Genomic DNA, 17014 nt, shown 5'->3' on the forward strand with positions numbered 1-17014 from the left:
GGAGAGGGTACGTCCCAATGCAGAAATACTTGTCAAGCCTCTATCACATCACACTTGCTGATGTCCCACCAGCCTAAGCAAGTCATATGGCCAAGACCCAAATCTGTGTGGGAGAGGACTGTGCAAGTTGTGGATACAAGGAGACATGATTCAAGTCTACCACATGTACCTTAAACCAAGGACTTGAATGTCTGCAGGGTTCTCCCTGTCATGTCTTTGCTTATCTCTTCATGTCCTCTTCATTCCTTTGGACAGAAGCTTTCCCTGGAGCCACACCTGCCGTCAGCTCCGGGAATCACTTTTTCAGTTCTCCAGCAAAGGAAAAAGAGTCTTTCTCCCTTCAGCTCTATTCTGAATACCGCTGGAAGAACTCCAGTTGGTCTGTTTTCAGTAAGACGCCCAGCCTGCAGCTAAGGAATTAGGATACGAATATTGGCAGTGCCCATTAGAGGTGCATATCTGGATCGGGGTTACAGAAGGAGCACTGTTGGACACTACCCTAAAAACAAAGTGGTGCCTCTTCTGGAATAATGGAGATATACTGGCTGGAAAACACAAATGTATGGGTGCAGACAACATTAGGGACCATTTGAACAGAGAACCTCACAGACTCTCTAGTGGATGGTTTTTGTTTGTTTCGTTAGTTGATTGGGAGGGTCGGTTCTAATAAGAATTTAAGCTAAGCTTAAATTCAGATTCTATCATTTTCCAAAAACACTAAACCAGTTTACACATTTCCCCTATTTTATTCAAAAAAAATGCAGACTGACATCCACTGCTGGCCCCAGTGGGAAGGTTTCTAACTGGGTGTTCTCTGTGGCAAATATACAACAGCGGTTACATTGTCTTGTCACTCAATTGTGTTAGGATGACAACACAGAAAAGCAAAAGAAGAAAGACCTCAGTCCTTAATTGGCACACTTTGGTCACATCAATGAGGATCTATTTTTTTTTTCCTCCAATCCCGTTAGGAATTCAAGAGTACGCTAATGACATTTCCCATTGTGACCTGTGAATATATGGGAATGAAAATTGCTGGGATCGCCTCTGCTATGCATGGCCTCTGATGGGGGCATTCCAGGTGAGTGTCATGGAGGGCTTCCAGCATGAGTGGAGTATAAGGGCCCACTCTTGCCTTTTTAATTGGAGTGAGGGAGGGTAAAGAGAAGCAACCAGGGAAAGTGCATGGAGTGTAGGAATGCTGGTCTTTGGGGAATGCAATCCACTTTCCACAAATAGCAGAGATTCCTGAAAGGCTTTGGGCAGGCTCTGCTGGGTAGCCATGGCAATGCGGTGCTTCTTGCCTCCCTGCTGCTGGAGACAGTGAGTTTTCTCCCCCCTCCCCAGGGGCCTTGGTGGTGCAGCCAGGACTTACTTCAGAAACTCCCAGACACCATGGCTACTCTGAAGCGCTCCGTTAATTGGCGGAAGTGGCTCCTAACTGTCTGAGTGCCCTGCGGCATTTCATAGACTCCCCTTCCGCCCAGCAAACATTTGCCAGTAATTGTGGGGTCACCACTTTGAGTTAACAGGTTCTGGTTTGCCTTCAAAGGGTCGTTGAGTTCTCGGTTGGATTCTTTGTTCACAATCGGGGTGTGTTTATAAGTAGGACTGCCGAGAAGTCTTGGCTGTGACTTTGGAATATGAAAACAGTCTGGCTTCACATATACCCAGTTCAAAATCCATGTTCCCTCCTGTCTATATTTTTCCATGGTTTCCCATACTCACGGGTCCTGGATAGACATTTGTGGGAGATGCCTGGGCCCAAACTGGGATTTCTCAGCCAATGCAATGGAAAAGTCAAAGTGAGAAGATTTACGTTTCAATCAGGTAAATTGTGCTGAGGTCCACGAGAAGCCACAAGGAGACCATTGGCCTTTCTAAAATAGCAATAGGCTATAGAGCAATAGCTTGGGCTATAGAGCAAGGAGTCGGTTCAGACTATTTAGGGCACACTTGTGGTCCTGGGGGTGGGGATGGGAGCTGGGGGGTAGGCAAAGCAAGGGAAGGTTTCATGTAACTGCATAGCCATAGTGGTATCTCAGGGACCCACAAGGAGAAAGTGAGATCTGAGATGAGTTTGTAGGTAGAAAGTGGGAAGGACTGCACTCCTACTTCAGCTAGGACCCATCTATTCTTATATTTTATACACCGAGTGACCAGCTAGGATGCAGATTTCAAAAAATTAGTAGACTTTTTAGAGCAGTTTTTGATTTACAGGGACATTGAACAGAAATTACAGAGCGTTCCCATATATCCCTTTTCTTCTCCACCCCCCAGTTTTCTCTTTCACCAACATCTTCCATTAGTGTGGTACATTTGTTACAATTGATGAACTAATACTGATACATTATTATTAAAGTCCATAGTTTTGCGTTCACTCCTTGTACATTCTGTGAGTTTTGACAAACCCATAATGCCCTGTATGCACATGATAGTGCCAGAGAGAATAGTTTCACTGTCCGAAAAATACCCTGTGCTCCATCTATTCAGACCTCCGTGAACTCCTGGATTCCACTGAGCTTTTTACTGCCCCCATGTTTTCCCTATGTCATTCATATCATTGCAATCATACAACATGTCGGCTTTTCAGATCGCCTTCTTTTATTTAGCAATATGCACTTAAGTTTCTTCCATGTCTTTTCATGGCTTGAGAGCTCATTTCTTGTTATCACTGAATAGTAGTCCATCATTTGGACCTACTACAGTTTGTTGGATGTATATTTTAAAAGAGGTCTTCTACAGAAAGCATGTTTAAAAATCACTGCTTTAGAAACAAACAAACAAACAAACAAACAAACATTGGGTTAGACTTTATGGCTTGCTTTTATGAGGTAGCCAAGATGTTGGATAGGCCACCTGCCAGGGCAGCACCCATGTAAACAGGTGTGAGGGTGGGTCCAAGTGATTGGGTCACAAAAAACCTCAATTCCTACATACACATAAAGGACAATATTTAAAATGGCTGATGTTAAGAGAAAGAACATTGGACCAGGAATGAGAAAATGTGGTCCAATATGAGTTGAGCACAGAGTGACAATTCGTTTATTCACTCATTCATTCATTCAGCACTGATTTACTGAACACCTAATTGGAAGACGTCACGCTTGGTCCTGGGAACAGAATAATGAACAAAAATAGATGCAACTGATGGAACTTTCAGGAGAGTCAGGCACTCGCCAAAGAGATCACACCAAAGAATATACAGTTACATGCAGAATGAAGTGTTCGAAGGAAAACAGCACGACTGCAAAGGCTGTTACTCCTGTGACCAGCCCCACTAGCATCCTGCTTATCAGACCTTTCTGTTCCATTGTCCTCTCTATAAGGCAACTCCATGATGGAAATGCAGCCCTTTGTGGAAAGACTGGGGCATACAGGAGGTGTAACCCTCTGACACTAATCCAAAGAGCTAAGTACCTCCACGCAGTGCAAGGGGGCCAGAGACAATGAAGCTTTATTTCTTGCTTGCTGTGTCCTCCATCTCTTTTTTCCTACAAAATATATTTTGAGCAGTCATGATATTCCAAACATGGGAGGTACAAAATTAAATAAAAGATGGTGTCTCCCTTCGTGGATGAGGCTGATGAGTCAACATATAATTGCATAACACAGTCCGATGGCAGCCCTCACAGGGTGTTCTGAGGGCATCCACATGTGTCTCTCCTGTAATATGTATTGAGTGTCTGCTGTGTGCCAGGCATTGTGTTGGGCCAGGGATGGAGAGATAAAGGAGGTGTAGGATCTGCCTATGAGGACCTCACTTTCCAGTGCGGGAGATGATCTGTCAGTGTAACTCAGTACAGTGAGTCCCAAGATAGGGGCAAGAGGTAACAGAACTACTTGGAAGAAGGCACTACTGAGAATCCTCGCTTAAAATCTTTTTTGCTTTAGGCAGAGGAAGTAGACTTCTTCCTAATTTATGGTAAAATGATTTATGGAAATGTATATACGTAACTATTTTAGCTAAAAAAATTCTTTTCACTTAATCTGGGGCCTGAGATGACAAATTCCTCACTCTGCAGAGGGAGGCTCAGTGTTGCAGAATTAAAGATTATGCAGCTTCCTGAGGTGGAAGACAGAAACCGGCATGCTGAGGTCAGTCCTGCTCAGATGCAAGTGGCATCTTTAGTTCTGGCTATGACTTCTCCTAGGGTCTAGTGAATGAATTAGATGTTGGGAGTGGGGGTCAAATGTAGCCCTGATTTTCCTTTTGGAATAAAGAATCAACCATAGCCTGTCCTAGTCTATTGGTCCCAATGGTAGCCTCTCTTGGTTCAACCAGGGCCATTAGAGAAAGGCCTAGTGTGCATCTGGAATATGATTCCCAGCCAGGATTTAAATGTGTCTGATGGCCTCTCCCAGCCTCTCTGCACTGGCAGGTGTTTTCTGCCCCAATATTATAGGGTCCAGGATGCAGGGGCAGCAAGCCCAGTGAGTATGTCTGGTTTTTGCCCACTTCCTAGAACCATTTATTGCCGTTCCAGTGTAGCAGTTAAGAATGTGGGCTCTGGACTTCACCAGATCTGGTTTTGAAATCCGGTTCTGCCACTGAATAGCTGCGAGGCCTTGGACAAGTGGCTTTACTTAGTTCTAAGAACCTGTCCGTAAAGTAGGTATGATCATAGTACTTATATTAGGATCCTGACAGGAAATAGAGGCTGCACTCAGGTTAGGGTCATTCCAGCAGGTTTTATTTACAAAAAAAAAGGGAAGCTATAAATGTGTGGAAGTGGTTTAGGAAGCCACACAAGGTAGTGAGGAAACTGGTTCATAGCAGAGCTGTGGAAACACATAAGCCAGTAGGAAAGAGGGAAGAGGCTAGTGACAGTAACTCAAAGGGGGAAGAGGTATTTGGCAAAGGCCTCTTTGAGAAAAGCCAAGACCTTAGTCTACCAGAAGTGGCCTTATAGAGAGAGAACCTGACCTTCCTTTCCCTCCTTTCTCCAAAGCCCTGCTCTCCTGAGGCTGCCTGTTGGCCGAACGCAAGGAGAAGCTAGGGTGCAAGAGAGCAGGTGTTATAAGCTGTACAAACCAGCCTCCCAGGGCGGAGAGAGCAAAGTGGAAGAGGGTGAGGACAATGGTGGAGGGCAAATGGAGCTACCCAGCACAAACTTCACAGCTTGGCAGAGCTGATTACAGAATGCAATGACCTTAAGGGCTTGTTGACCTTAAGGGCACAGTTCCTGGCACTGAGTATTTAAGGAAAGTTAACCGGCACACTTAGTATTTCTGTTTTCTAGATCAGATGTGAAAGAGTTGGCAATGTTTCAGGGCTAAGCGCATGAAGCAGGGCCTCACTGGAATAATAGGGGTTATACATGTGGTCCTTACCCGTGCCCAAGTCATGATGAGTTTGTGCTTCCTTTGGTAGAAAAAGAAAACTGAGCGTGTTTTCTCCTGTCCTGAGGAATGCTCAGATTACTTCTTGGAACCCATCCCACCTCCTGAAACTCCTGTTATCTTTTCTTTGCCATTTCGGGTTGCGTGTGAATGTGCTACTATAAAGAAAATGTGATTGAAGCTACTGGTCACCAAAGTAATGGTTCTGAAAAGAATAAGGGTTATTTGGGTTATTAGAGGGGCAGGAAAAGGGGACTCAACTTTCCACAAGGCAGTATGGGATGTAGAGGGTACGAAGATAACGTGAGCTCTCATCATCAAAGAGGCGGACTCGTAGGGATAGGTCCATCCCCAATCTTGGTATTAATGGACATTCCACATGGTCCTTCTGCCTTAACTTTCGATGTGAGCCTGAACCATTCATGGTGCCTAGATGTCTGTAAATTCCGTGTCTTACCTCACAGGAGTATTCCACAGATTAACAAACATACAGAAAACAGGTGAGTCCTTTTGCATGGGGAGGGGAGCCTGCCCTTCTACTGCCCACAACTAAAGTTCATTAGTCAAGATGGGGTTGCCGCTCCATTCCCCCCTCTTACTGATGGTTTGAACTCGGATGAGCCATGTCACCTCCCTGAGCCTCAGTTTCCCCATTTGTTAAGGTGGAGTAATAATACTTTCCTTGTGAGGTTACTTGGAGTAAATGAAATCATGCGTGCAAAGGACTTGTAGGCAGTCAATGCATGGCTCTCTCTCTTGAAATCTATTTTATATTATATTAATTAATTATGTTATTTATTTAATTTTTAATTCTTAATCTTATATTTCATGTTAAATAGGTTCCTACCTCCTCACACTTGCTCCCACTGATCCTGCATCTGGAAGGCTGTCCTCCTCACACCCCACACCATCAACTCTTCTCTCTAGCTTCCCTGTGTCTACCCTTCCCTAGAACTGTATTCACGCCCCATTCAAGACCTCACACGCCGAGATGCTCTTCTGCCCACAGGCTACCTGCCGGGCTGCACCCTCAATGCCAGTGGCACCTGAGTGGTCATCCCAGCAAACATGCCTCAGGCTCCTCGGTTCCAGACATGCTCTCTCACCGAGTCCTCACATCTGCCCTACGGGGACTGTTACCAACACTTTATGGATGGAGAAACTGAGGCACCAAAAATTGCAGCATTTTTACCGAAGGTCTCAAGGTCCAAGTAGCAGAGCCCGAAGCCGAACCTGGTCTGACTCGGGGGCCTCCGTTCTTCTCTGCACTAGGTGTGTTGGCTCTGGATCGAATCCCTGCCTCATCATAGGTGTTCCAGAAGTGCTTGTTGAATTAACTGGAACAAACACCCAAAGCTATACTTAGAAAGTTTTAACTTCATGGACTACATACCCTTCTGTGAAGAAATGCTGATGTAATGAATTTACGCCCATGAGGCATAGGAGAAAGCTAGGTTTAACAGTTTATTTTTTTAAAAAGATTTTTATTTTTTTATTTATTTGAGAGAAAGAGAGCATGAGGGTGGGGAGGAGTAGAGGGGGAGGGGCAGCCCAGCACGGGGCTCAATCCCAGGACCCTGAGATCCTGACCTGAGCTGAAATCAAGTCAAGAGTCGGTCGCTTGACAGACTGAGCTGCCCAGGCGCCCCAGGTTTAACACTTTTAAGTCATTCTGCTGTTATATATAACAGAATTTGGGTAGGATCCTTTTTCCGTTCAGATACTCACCTAGCATGATACGAAAACGATATGAACAATGATAATAACCACATACAAAGGACATGTTCCACACACTTCCCTTTCCTAGGCAGGCACAAGCTCCGATAGCCTGGGGAGTAAGACTGCAACACCTTTCTGTGTCCTTGTAAGGAAATTCCAACAGCTCTCATTTCCAACGTTACCTTTGGTGGGAAGCGGCTGCACAGAGGAATGAGATAAGTGTTATCATGGCCATTGGACTTGACTGTAGCTTAACCCCAAGGTCACTGGGAGGCCAGAGCAGAACAGGGGAAGGAATGTTGGCCTCTGAGCCCCCTGGGCCTCCGGGCACGCTCAGTCCCCCTGTTGGCCTTCCCATGGAGTGCTGTGACAGCCCGTACCAGCCCTTAGCGGGGCTGCCCTGCTTCTCCCCACAGGAAGGGACCGAACCCAGCACGGGCATTCCAGAAAGCTCGAGCACCTCCCTCCGTGGCCCTCACTCCTCTTTGCCCATGCAGCCCGTCTCCAGTTCACACAAAAGACTCTTTCAGAAACTGGTTACCTAGATTTGAACTTTTCAACGAGGCTTTTAAAAATTTTTTTTCTTTAAGCTCTGCAGCTAAAATACCAGATCCTGCTGTTGCTAAGATTAAGGATTTTCTCCCTCAGCTCAGTTTCCATTGACTAGGAAAGACCAGGAGATGGATTACTGTTCTCTTGCCAAAAGCAGAGAGGCTGCTTGAGCTTCTGGGGCTAACACTGGGATCTGACATTATTCAGGCCTGTGCTAATAGTCCTTAGTTACTCCTCAAGCTCTCACAAAAGTCACACACATTTGTGTCGGTAACTAAGGCCTACGGAAACCACTCAGCCCTAAGTGCACACAGGAGAACCATGGAGTCGGAGTAAAAGGTAATTTAACATGAATATTTATATACTGTACGTACTGCGTGCCATGATTCACTCAGCTTATTTTCAGTTTATGCATTTGCTTCCCATTTGCAGTCTTTATTTATTACAAAGTTAAGGCCGTTAGCGAAATAACACATCAGAGTGGGTTTTCTCCCCCGCCCACCCCCGTCTTTAAAAAATTTTCCTGCTTTCTCATCTATTTCTGGAAAAGTGTGCCAATATAGCAACAAAACCGGTCACTGCTGCCAAACCCCAAAGAGATTCACGGAGTGTTGTACTGAGTGGAGTCTTTGTACCACTGAGAGCTGCACGCAGCCACCCCAGTGGCTACTGAGCTGGGGCAGCTCCTGTCGGTCACCATAAGTGACAGGAATCACCCGCTGCTCTGACTCTCAAGGTGGGGATACAGGGGCCAAGACTGCTAGAGTGTTCCCTGGATGCACGGGATCTGGAGCTGGAGAAGCTTGGCTTTAGGGCTCAGCACGTCCCCTTTCTAGCTCTGGAATGCCTAGCAAATGACTTTCTACATCCTTTCTACAAACATTCTGAGTTTTCATTTCGTCTTCTACAAGACGAGCCTACTACACTCAGCTTGACACATGACAAGCTCTAAATATACATGTGATCCTAACAGTAACCTGGAGGTGACGAGGAAAAGCCCAGCCTGGGGAGGGTTAAGGCCCTTCCTTAATGCACTTTGGGCCTAGTTGTCTGATCCCTGTTTGCTTCATTCCAAAGCTTACAACCTGTTCATAATGAAACCCACCTCAGTATCTCTTGCCGCCTTCTACCAGAAGTATGTATTCAAAATCTGGCAGATTTGAGATTTTGGGGGACTTGACCTGGATACAAATGGTAAGAATAGGTTAAAAAAAAAAAAGATGCAGGTTGTCCTTGTGCCAGTGCCAGATGAAACGTGCTTTTTAGAAATGTCATCCTAATTTGATTTGCACCTGAGTTCCATTTGAATGCGAGCTACAATTCGCAGCTCTCCTAAACTTCGCTGCGGCCACCACGGTCTTGATGACTGGTTTACAGAGAGCTGCCTCTGTCAATCCCAGGGGAAGATCTTGTCCAGCTCTGGATGTCACTTTCCAAGAGAAGCAGAGACACGTTGGGCATGCCCCGAGGAGGGCTGGCAGGATGGTGAGGGCTGTAAGAACATGCGAGGAGCAACGGTTGCTACATCTCAGAGGAAGAGGCCTGATGCGCGGCAAACAGATTACTCTTTACCTTTGAGGCTTCAGGCAGAAGGTCTCACACAACAGGTGCAAGGCCCAAGGAAATAGTTTTGGGTTCAATTGGAAAGAGAGTTTTGAGCTTGAAAACAGTTCAGCAATAGAATGAGCTCTGCTGAAGGGGAAACTTTCATCTCTGTGGCTGTGCCTGATGGTCTGGGGACCAGTTTTTAACCGTGTTGTTCCAAGGGTTTATACATAGATGAGAAGATAACTAAGGTCCCCTCCAACTCACAGCTTCCATCCTTATGATAGGTCAGGTGCTTACAGATGTGCAAAAGGCTTTCCTACACCTGTTTTCTTTCACTTATTCATGTGCAGTTAGTCAGTAGACCAGTGAATAGCTGTTGTGCTTCCACTATCTGGCACTAGGTACCAAGTACACAACAGGAAACAAATGTTGCCCTCAAGTACCTTATAGTCTTGTGGGAGAAATGGACAAGTAGACAGACATTTGTAACAGAGCACGGTAAGGGCTGGAAGAGGAAGCACAGAGAACACTGGAAAAGAATACCTACCCCTGTCTGGTGGATGAGAGAAGGCTTCCTGGAGGAAGGGATATCTAAGATGGGACCCAGCTGGACTCAGCCAGGTAAATAATGGAGGGGCGTTGCAGGCACGGCAATAGCCTGAACCATAGCCTGGAAGCCTAAAAGAACAAGGCAGGATGGGGAGCTGTGGGCAGTTCTGGTCCTCTTATCAACAGGGGACTTCTATTTCCCCATCTCATCCTTTGAATCTGAATCACCTACGGGACTTGCTTCAGCCAATGAGAAATGAGCAAACACAAAAGGAAGAGCCAGAAGAGGCTTGAAAAAATGCTTGCACGGGAAAGCTGCTTGGTACTCTGGGAGTCTGACAGTGACAACTTTCTAAGTCCATGATAACCTGCTGGATGATGAGAGACACTTGTCCCCTGTGTCTTCTTGGTCATCCCTGGTCTGTAGTCAACTATCTTCAGAAGCAGAGCTGCCTAGCTGACCTGCTGTGGACCACAGATGCATGAGTGAGCCCAGCAATGCTCACTAGAAGAACTGCCCAGCTTGGCCCAGCCCAAATTGCTGACTCATTAAATCCTGAGCTTAATAAAATGGCTATTATTTTATTCAACTAACTTTTGAATGTATTTTTTTTTCTTCTTCGGTAAAAGCTAATTGATATGGCAGTCATAGAGATTTATAAATCATGTTAAGGAATTTGGACTTGAATCCAAGAGTGCCACAGAGACTTCAAAGGGTTTAAGCTATGGAAGTAATATCAGATTGATCAGTAATCAGAATGATTACTGTTGGATCCAGCCAATGAGATCATGTGTGGTTTAGTATTTGCAAATATAAAGCAGTATACAAATACGGTTGATGAGAAAAAATAGTACATACCAATGGCCTAGAGACACATGGCACACAATTTCAAGGCAAGCCCTTCAAATCAAACTCCCCGAAAATATCCAGCAATGGCACATCTGGCTATAAACAAATTATCTCCCGAGTACCTTGCTGCTCGTAACCAGCTCTGGGCCTAGAAGGAGAACTGGCCAAAGCAAGGTGGCATGGGGGAGGGGCAGAGTGTGCCAAGAACATGGAAGATTCACTTTTCTCAAAGATGACTTGGATCAGCAGTTGTTCAGGCTAATTTGGTCCCTGTAACAAATACCTGGGTCCTGGGGCCTCAAGGAAGCCTTTTTAGAAGATTATCATAAGGACACAATCAAAGAATTGCACAAAGATGAGTTTGTTCTTTGCAACATTATTTATACTGTGAAAAAGTTAACATAAATGTCCAACAAGAGGGAAATAATGATGTAAATTATTATACAACTATATAATAGTGGTTGAAAACCATGCAAATATTAAAATGATACTTTTAAAGATCGTGGCATAGAAAATGTTCACAATCTAAAAATATGTACATGAAGTATGTGACAGTTTTCTACTAATACCCATTCTATCCTTTTAATAATAAACTCCTGATTTTTAGCTGAAAGCATGGCCCAGAAACCTCATTTCTCAGCCTTCCTGGCTTCTGAGTGTGACCGTATAGCTGAGTTGTGGACAATGGAATGTGGCCAGGAGGGATGTGTGCCATTTCCAGGTTGTTCCCTAATACTTACAGATGGGTGTTCCCTTTGCCTGTGCTTTTCTGTAAGGTTGAGTTGCAGATGTCATGATGGGAACTCAGAGACAGACCCTGGACCCAGCACCTGTCTAGGGAGCTCCTCCCCAGTGTGAATGCCTCACCAGAGCTCAAGTGACCCAGGAGCTGCTGTATGTTTGAGGGACACTCATTTGAAGGTCACTGATAGGTGCTCAGGTGGGCAACTTAAGAAAGTCACACACTCAGCAGCAGAGTCCTGCAGAGCCAAATCTTCTCGTTCTAAGTCTGGCACCTTATCTCTTAGATTAACTGTGATATCGTGGGGACTGCAAGTGACGTGAAGAGACAAAGGAAGGACTGTCACAAGAGTGCAGGTGGGTATATATAAAGTGTGGATGAACTTGGGCTACTCATTTTGGGTCATTTCTCCTTTGATCTACTTTTGTTGACTCTGGGTTTTGCTCCCTTTCTGACATGGGTTGAATGCTTCCCCCCACCAAATTCTTATGTTGAAATCCTAAAGCACAATGCCTCAGAATGAGACCTTACATGCAGAAGGGTCTTTGCAGATGTAATCAAGTTAAGATGAGGTCACTAGAGTGGTCTCAAATCTAACATGACTGATGTCCTTATAAGATGACACGTAGACACACACAGAGAAGGTGGCCATGTGACAGTGGAGGTTGAACTGCGAGCCAAGATTGCCAGCAAATCACCAGAAGCTAGGGAGAGTCGAGGAAGGATCCCCAACAGGAGCCTTCAACAACAGCATGGCCCTGGCGACACCTTGATTTTGGACTCCAAGGCTCCAAAACTATGAGATAATGAATATTTCTTTTAAGCTACCCTGTTTGTGCTGCTTCCTAGGCAGCCCTAGGAAACTAATACACTGTTTCTGGGCCGCCTAATGCCCTGCAGAAATGGCCAAAGCAGGCAGAGCAGACTAAGCAGCAGGGCACCCGTAGGGTTCTGACCCCTTACCCAGGGCCCTGGGAGTGACTGGCTGGCCAGGCTGGGGCCTTGACTTAGAGGATTTCCCTCAGCATTAAAGCCAGAATGGATCCGGCATGAGCCATTCCAAGATTTATTACTTAACCCTGATTCCTACCAGGGTTATGGGGGGAAAGAAACAGATCAGTGGTCTATGGAAGACCCTCCTGGGACACCAAGCCCAAGCTCTTGTCATATTCTCCATGTTTCCCTTTATGGTTTTATTCTTTTTCTGGGACAAAACTCCTCCCAGATTTGTATTCAAATCTCCTGAGAAGGTGGAGCAAACTAGACAAATGGGAGCACCCATAAAATCACAAGTTACCTCATTTGCATGCAATTTGTTCATTTAAATATCATTACCATATGGTGGAGGTCCTATTGCCAGGGTGACCAGTAACAGAAAATGAGCAGGGTAGCTTTGCCAGAGACTCTCTCTCCACTTTGACTCATTCCTGCTGTGTTCCCAGCTACCCTCCCAACTGCCATTAAAAGAATACAAACCATTCTATAGTTCTGCCTTTTTCTCATCTTGTTTCGCTTTTCACTTTGCCTAAGATTTTACTCCTTACCCTACCAGATTTTCCAAATTTAGCTCTTTCATTTCTTCCAGCTGAACTTGATGACCCTTCTCCACCTGTTTGATACCGTCTCCCTCTGATCGACCCCCCACTTTACCGTTTCCGTTTCTGTTGTCTAGTGCCTGGCACTCGGTCATATGACCTGTCCAGAGTGTGAATTCCAGCTTGGCTCTCAATGAGCTCCATGACCCTGTGATACATTCTTGAATAATTCCAGGCAGCAGGTTGTCGGTCTGTAATAAGAGATGTACTTTAGGAGAATTAAATAAGGTAACATATATGAAGGCTTTGGATTAGTTATCTAATGCTGTGTAACTTAGCAGCTCCGAGCAGCAACCCTCATTTATTATCCCTCACCCCTTCTGGGGCTCAGGACTTCAGGAGCAGCTAGGCTGGGCTGTTTGGGCGTGGGGTTTCTCAGGAGGGTGCAATTAGGTATTAGCTGAACCTGTGGTCATTTAAAGACTTGGCTATAGCTGGAGAACCCAGGTGGAGAGTGGTCTTTCCATGGGATCCACTCCCAGTGGTGCTGGCTGTTGATGGGAAGCCTCAGTGCCTCTCTGCGTAAGCCTCTCCAGAGGGTTCTGGAAACCCCTCGTGCCATGGTGGCTGGCTTCCCCCCAGAACAAAGCGAGGGAGAGAGAGAGAGGCACAGGGATGCATGCTTTTTATGACCTAACATCTGAAGTCTGTACCATCACCTACACCATGTCTATTCATTGAAAACGAGTCACGAAGTTCAGTCCACATTCAAGACAGATTTAAACTCCATTATTGGAATGGAAGAGCGTCCAGACCACGTGCAAAATGAGGTGTGTGCAGAGGGCCTGCAGAAGCTCCCCCTGGTCCCTGGGTGTCTTCAGTGAGTCAGTCTGGACGCAGCCCTGGTCTGGGCAGCTGGGGGTGGCCCATCCAGGCTCAGTGGGCTCCTCTGCCTGGGCCCAGCCGGCCAGGGCTGTCTCTGGCCCATCCGCCTGCAGTGCATGCTGCTGCTGGAGGAAACCCTTCACGGGCGCCCTGTTGGGCTCTCAGTCCCCACCTGCTCCTGGGCAAAGCAGCACAGCACCACGGCCGGCCAAACACCGCTTGTATGGCAACAGACAATGTATGTTGATTTGAAACCCCGGGAGAGCCCAGGTAAAATTCGAACCCAGCCTCTGCACAGGGAAGGCAGGGCGAAGAAAGAGGCATGCCTCTCCAGATGGGCAGGTGGCAGGTTTAATAAGCAAGGGACTTACCCACGAGGCTTGTTCTCTGCCCCACAAGACAAGTAGATCTCTGCAGGGGCCAGCCAGAATCCTAGCAGTTATAATGGAGCTGGGTGTGGGACCAGCCAGCACCTCCCTCCCTCAGGCTGCACCCTCGAGCCCCTCCCACTGTGGCAATGCTGGCCTGAACCTACATTGCTAGGCCAGTGGAGGCGGTGGGGGGCCTCCGATCGCTCCAGGGTCAACCGGAAGTCCTGTCGTCTCGACGACCTCCTCCGACAGCGTGCCCGGAAGCCGGCAGCCGGCCGGATCCGCTTCATCTCCACAGGGCTTTCCTTCCGACCTCCGGACTCTGGCTCCAGGCTGCTCCCTCGTGGACACAGACAACCCCTGAAACGAAGTGCTGTCTTTTAGCAGAATCTGCACTCGGACCCTCCAGGACTTGCCAGACCATGGAGCTGGATAAACGTGCCCCCAGCCCTGCCCCCACGCCCGGAGAACCTTCCTGCCCAGGAAGATCAGCTGGCTTTTCCCAAGCATGGCCCTGACCTCGAGGACAGAAAGAACCTGAAACAGTCCCTGTGGAAGGCGTGTTCCGCCAGGATCACCACCACCGTTAGGTCTTGCTTGTACTCGACACGTTGGGCTCAGAGCCAAGCCTCAGTGGGAGCAGCCCCTTGGCTGCCGCCTCCCTGCCGTCCTCACCTACCTGGCACACATTCTCTTTGTATTTGTGGCAAGAAGAAAAAAAAATGTTATTTCTGGAATTTACCGCATCTTGCTTGGGTGCCCCCTTACCTGCGGAGGGGGTGGTATGCACTGAATGCTCTGTCCCCCAGAATTCGTATGTTCGGATCCGAACCCTCGGTGTGAGGGTCTGGGGAGGTGGGGCCTTTGGGAGGCGATGAGATGGAGAGGCTGGAACTGTCAGGAATGGATTAGTGCCCTTCTGGAGGAGACCCCAGAGAGCCCCCCTCGCCCCGTCTGCCATGTGAGGTCCCAACCAGAAGATGCTGTCTGTGAGCCAATAAGTGGTTCTCACCGGACACCGAATCTGCTAGAGCCTCCAGCCTCCAGAACCGTGAGTAATACGTTTCTGTTGTTCGTAGGCCCCTGGTTTGTGGGGTGTTCGGTTATAGCAGCCCCAACGGAGGAAGACAGGTGGCCTAACCTTTGGCGACTGAAAAGATCCATCTCTTTCTTTTTGAAATAGTTTCTTCAGCCTCTTTAAGGTAAATAAGCCGCTGATTAAAAGCTCAAACTCCGGCAGGCCTGATGTTTTCCCTCTTGGGACACCCCTCCTTTCCTCTCTCCCTGAGGACCCCACACCCACTCCCTGCCCCTGGAGCTGTTTTCTGCACACAGCTCTCTTCCCGGCGCCCACCCCCATGTGAGTCTTGGTTTGGCCCCATCTTGCTGCTTCGACTTTTGAATCGAAGTCCTCTGTCTTTGTCAAAGTAACTCAAAATGTAATTTTTTGCTGGAAATACCGTGATACGTTGTATTTAGATTTCCAGGCTAGTTGCCATCATTCCTCTAGTAATGTAGGTAGTATCTGACAATGGGCATTTTTGGAAAAGTAATAATGTTGCCAAATGAATAACTAAATAAAACAGAAGAATATATTCTCTTACTTATTAATTTTATTTTTTAAATTATCATAGAGAAAAATTGACCATTTCGGGGTACATAGTTTTTCGAACTTGAACACATGTATGATTTATGGAGCGACCTCCATAGGTTACCAAACAGTTACGGTGCCCCCAAAACTACCATGTGCTCTCCTTTCAAATAACAGCCCCTACTCCTGGCAAACCACCTATCACTCCATTACTAGCATTTTGTCACTCCAAGAATATTACGTAAATGGAATCATTTGAGACCGGTCTTTTCTATGATTCTGGTGAGGTCCATCCACGTTGTTAAATGTATCAATGTTTTTTTCCTTTTTCATGTTGTGTAATAGTCCACTGTATGAGCGTACAACAGTCTGTGTATCCGCCTGACCATCGAGGGACATTTGGGTTGTTTCCAGTTTTTGGAAATTGGAAACAGAGCTGCTATAAGCATTCAGGTGCAGGGGTTTTGCATGAATACAAGTTTTCATTTTTCAAGGAGAAATGCCTATGAGTGGAATTGCTGTTGACTCATAGGACACACGTATGTTTGTAAGAAACTGTCAAATTGTCTTCCAGAGCAGCTGTCCCCTTTTAACTTTCCCACCAGCAATCTACAAGAGTTTCAGTTGCTCTGCATTCTCACTAACACTTAGTATTACTAGTATCTTTTTTCTTTCTTTCTTTGTTTTTATTTTTAGTCATTCTAATAGATCGGTAGTGGCATCTTAGGCTTTTAATTTGCATTTCTCTAATGGCTCATTATGTTGAACATCTTTTTTATATGCATATCTGCCACACTGGTATCCTCTATTCTTTTGCCCATTTTTAAAATTGGGTTTTTGTTTTCTTTCTGTTGAGTTGGGAGAGTTCTCTTTCTACATATACATGTCCCTTGTCAGATATCTAATTAGTTTCTTCTAGTCTGTTGCTTGTCTCTTCAATCACTTAACAATGTCGTTTGCGGAGCAGAAGTTTTTAATTTTAATGAAGTTCAGTTTATAATTTTTTTTTTTATGAGTCACGCTTTGGGTGTCATTTGTGAGAGCTCCAGTTCTTCTATCTTCTTTGGTTTCTGAAATCTGTCATTCCAAGTGTTCCCCCATAGGTAAGGCATCATTTCTCTCTGGCTGCTTTAAATATTTTTTTTTCTTTGTTAGTTTCTCAGAGTTTGATTAGGATGTGCCTGGATTTTTGAGGGCTTATCCTGTATGGGTTTTTTTTTTTTTTTTCTTTTCTTTTTCTTAAATCTGTAGGTTTAAGTGTCTTGCCAGAAATTTTCGGTCATTATTTCCTCAAATATTTTTTCAGCACCATCCTCTTTCTCCTATCTT

General features: G+C 46.1%; 2 long non-coding RNA genes across 3 annotated transcripts in view; both read left to right on the forward strand.

Moving 5' to 3' along the window:
- The window catches only part of LOC113252731 (uncharacterized), a 27871-nt gene extending 17566 nt beyond the window's left edge, over positions 1–10305 (forward strand). Inside the window, exons 4-5 of one of the 2 annotated variants that reach the window (XR_008957877.1) lie at positions 972–1081; positions 6183–10305. This is a non-coding gene — a long non-coding RNA (uncharacterized LOC113252731). The other variant, XR_003314991.4, reaches the window with a different exon arrangement.
- A 3802-nt stretch (positions 10306–14107) lies between these two features.
- LOC113252729 (uncharacterized) overlaps positions 14108–17014 on the forward strand; it is a 323663-nt gene continuing 320756 nt past the window's right edge. The window contains exon 1 of the long non-coding RNA XR_008957878.1: positions 14108–15145. This is a non-coding gene — a long non-coding RNA (uncharacterized LOC113252729). The remainder of the gene's footprint in view (positions 15146–17014) is intronic.

The sequence above is a fragment of the Ursus arctos genome, unplaced genomic scaffold (genome assembly GCF_023065955.2).
Source record: "Ursus arctos isolate Adak ecotype North America unplaced genomic scaffold, UrsArc2.0 scaffold_6, whole genome shotgun sequence".
Classification (NCBI taxonomy): Eukaryota; Metazoa; Chordata; class Mammalia; order Carnivora; family Ursidae; genus Ursus; species Ursus arctos.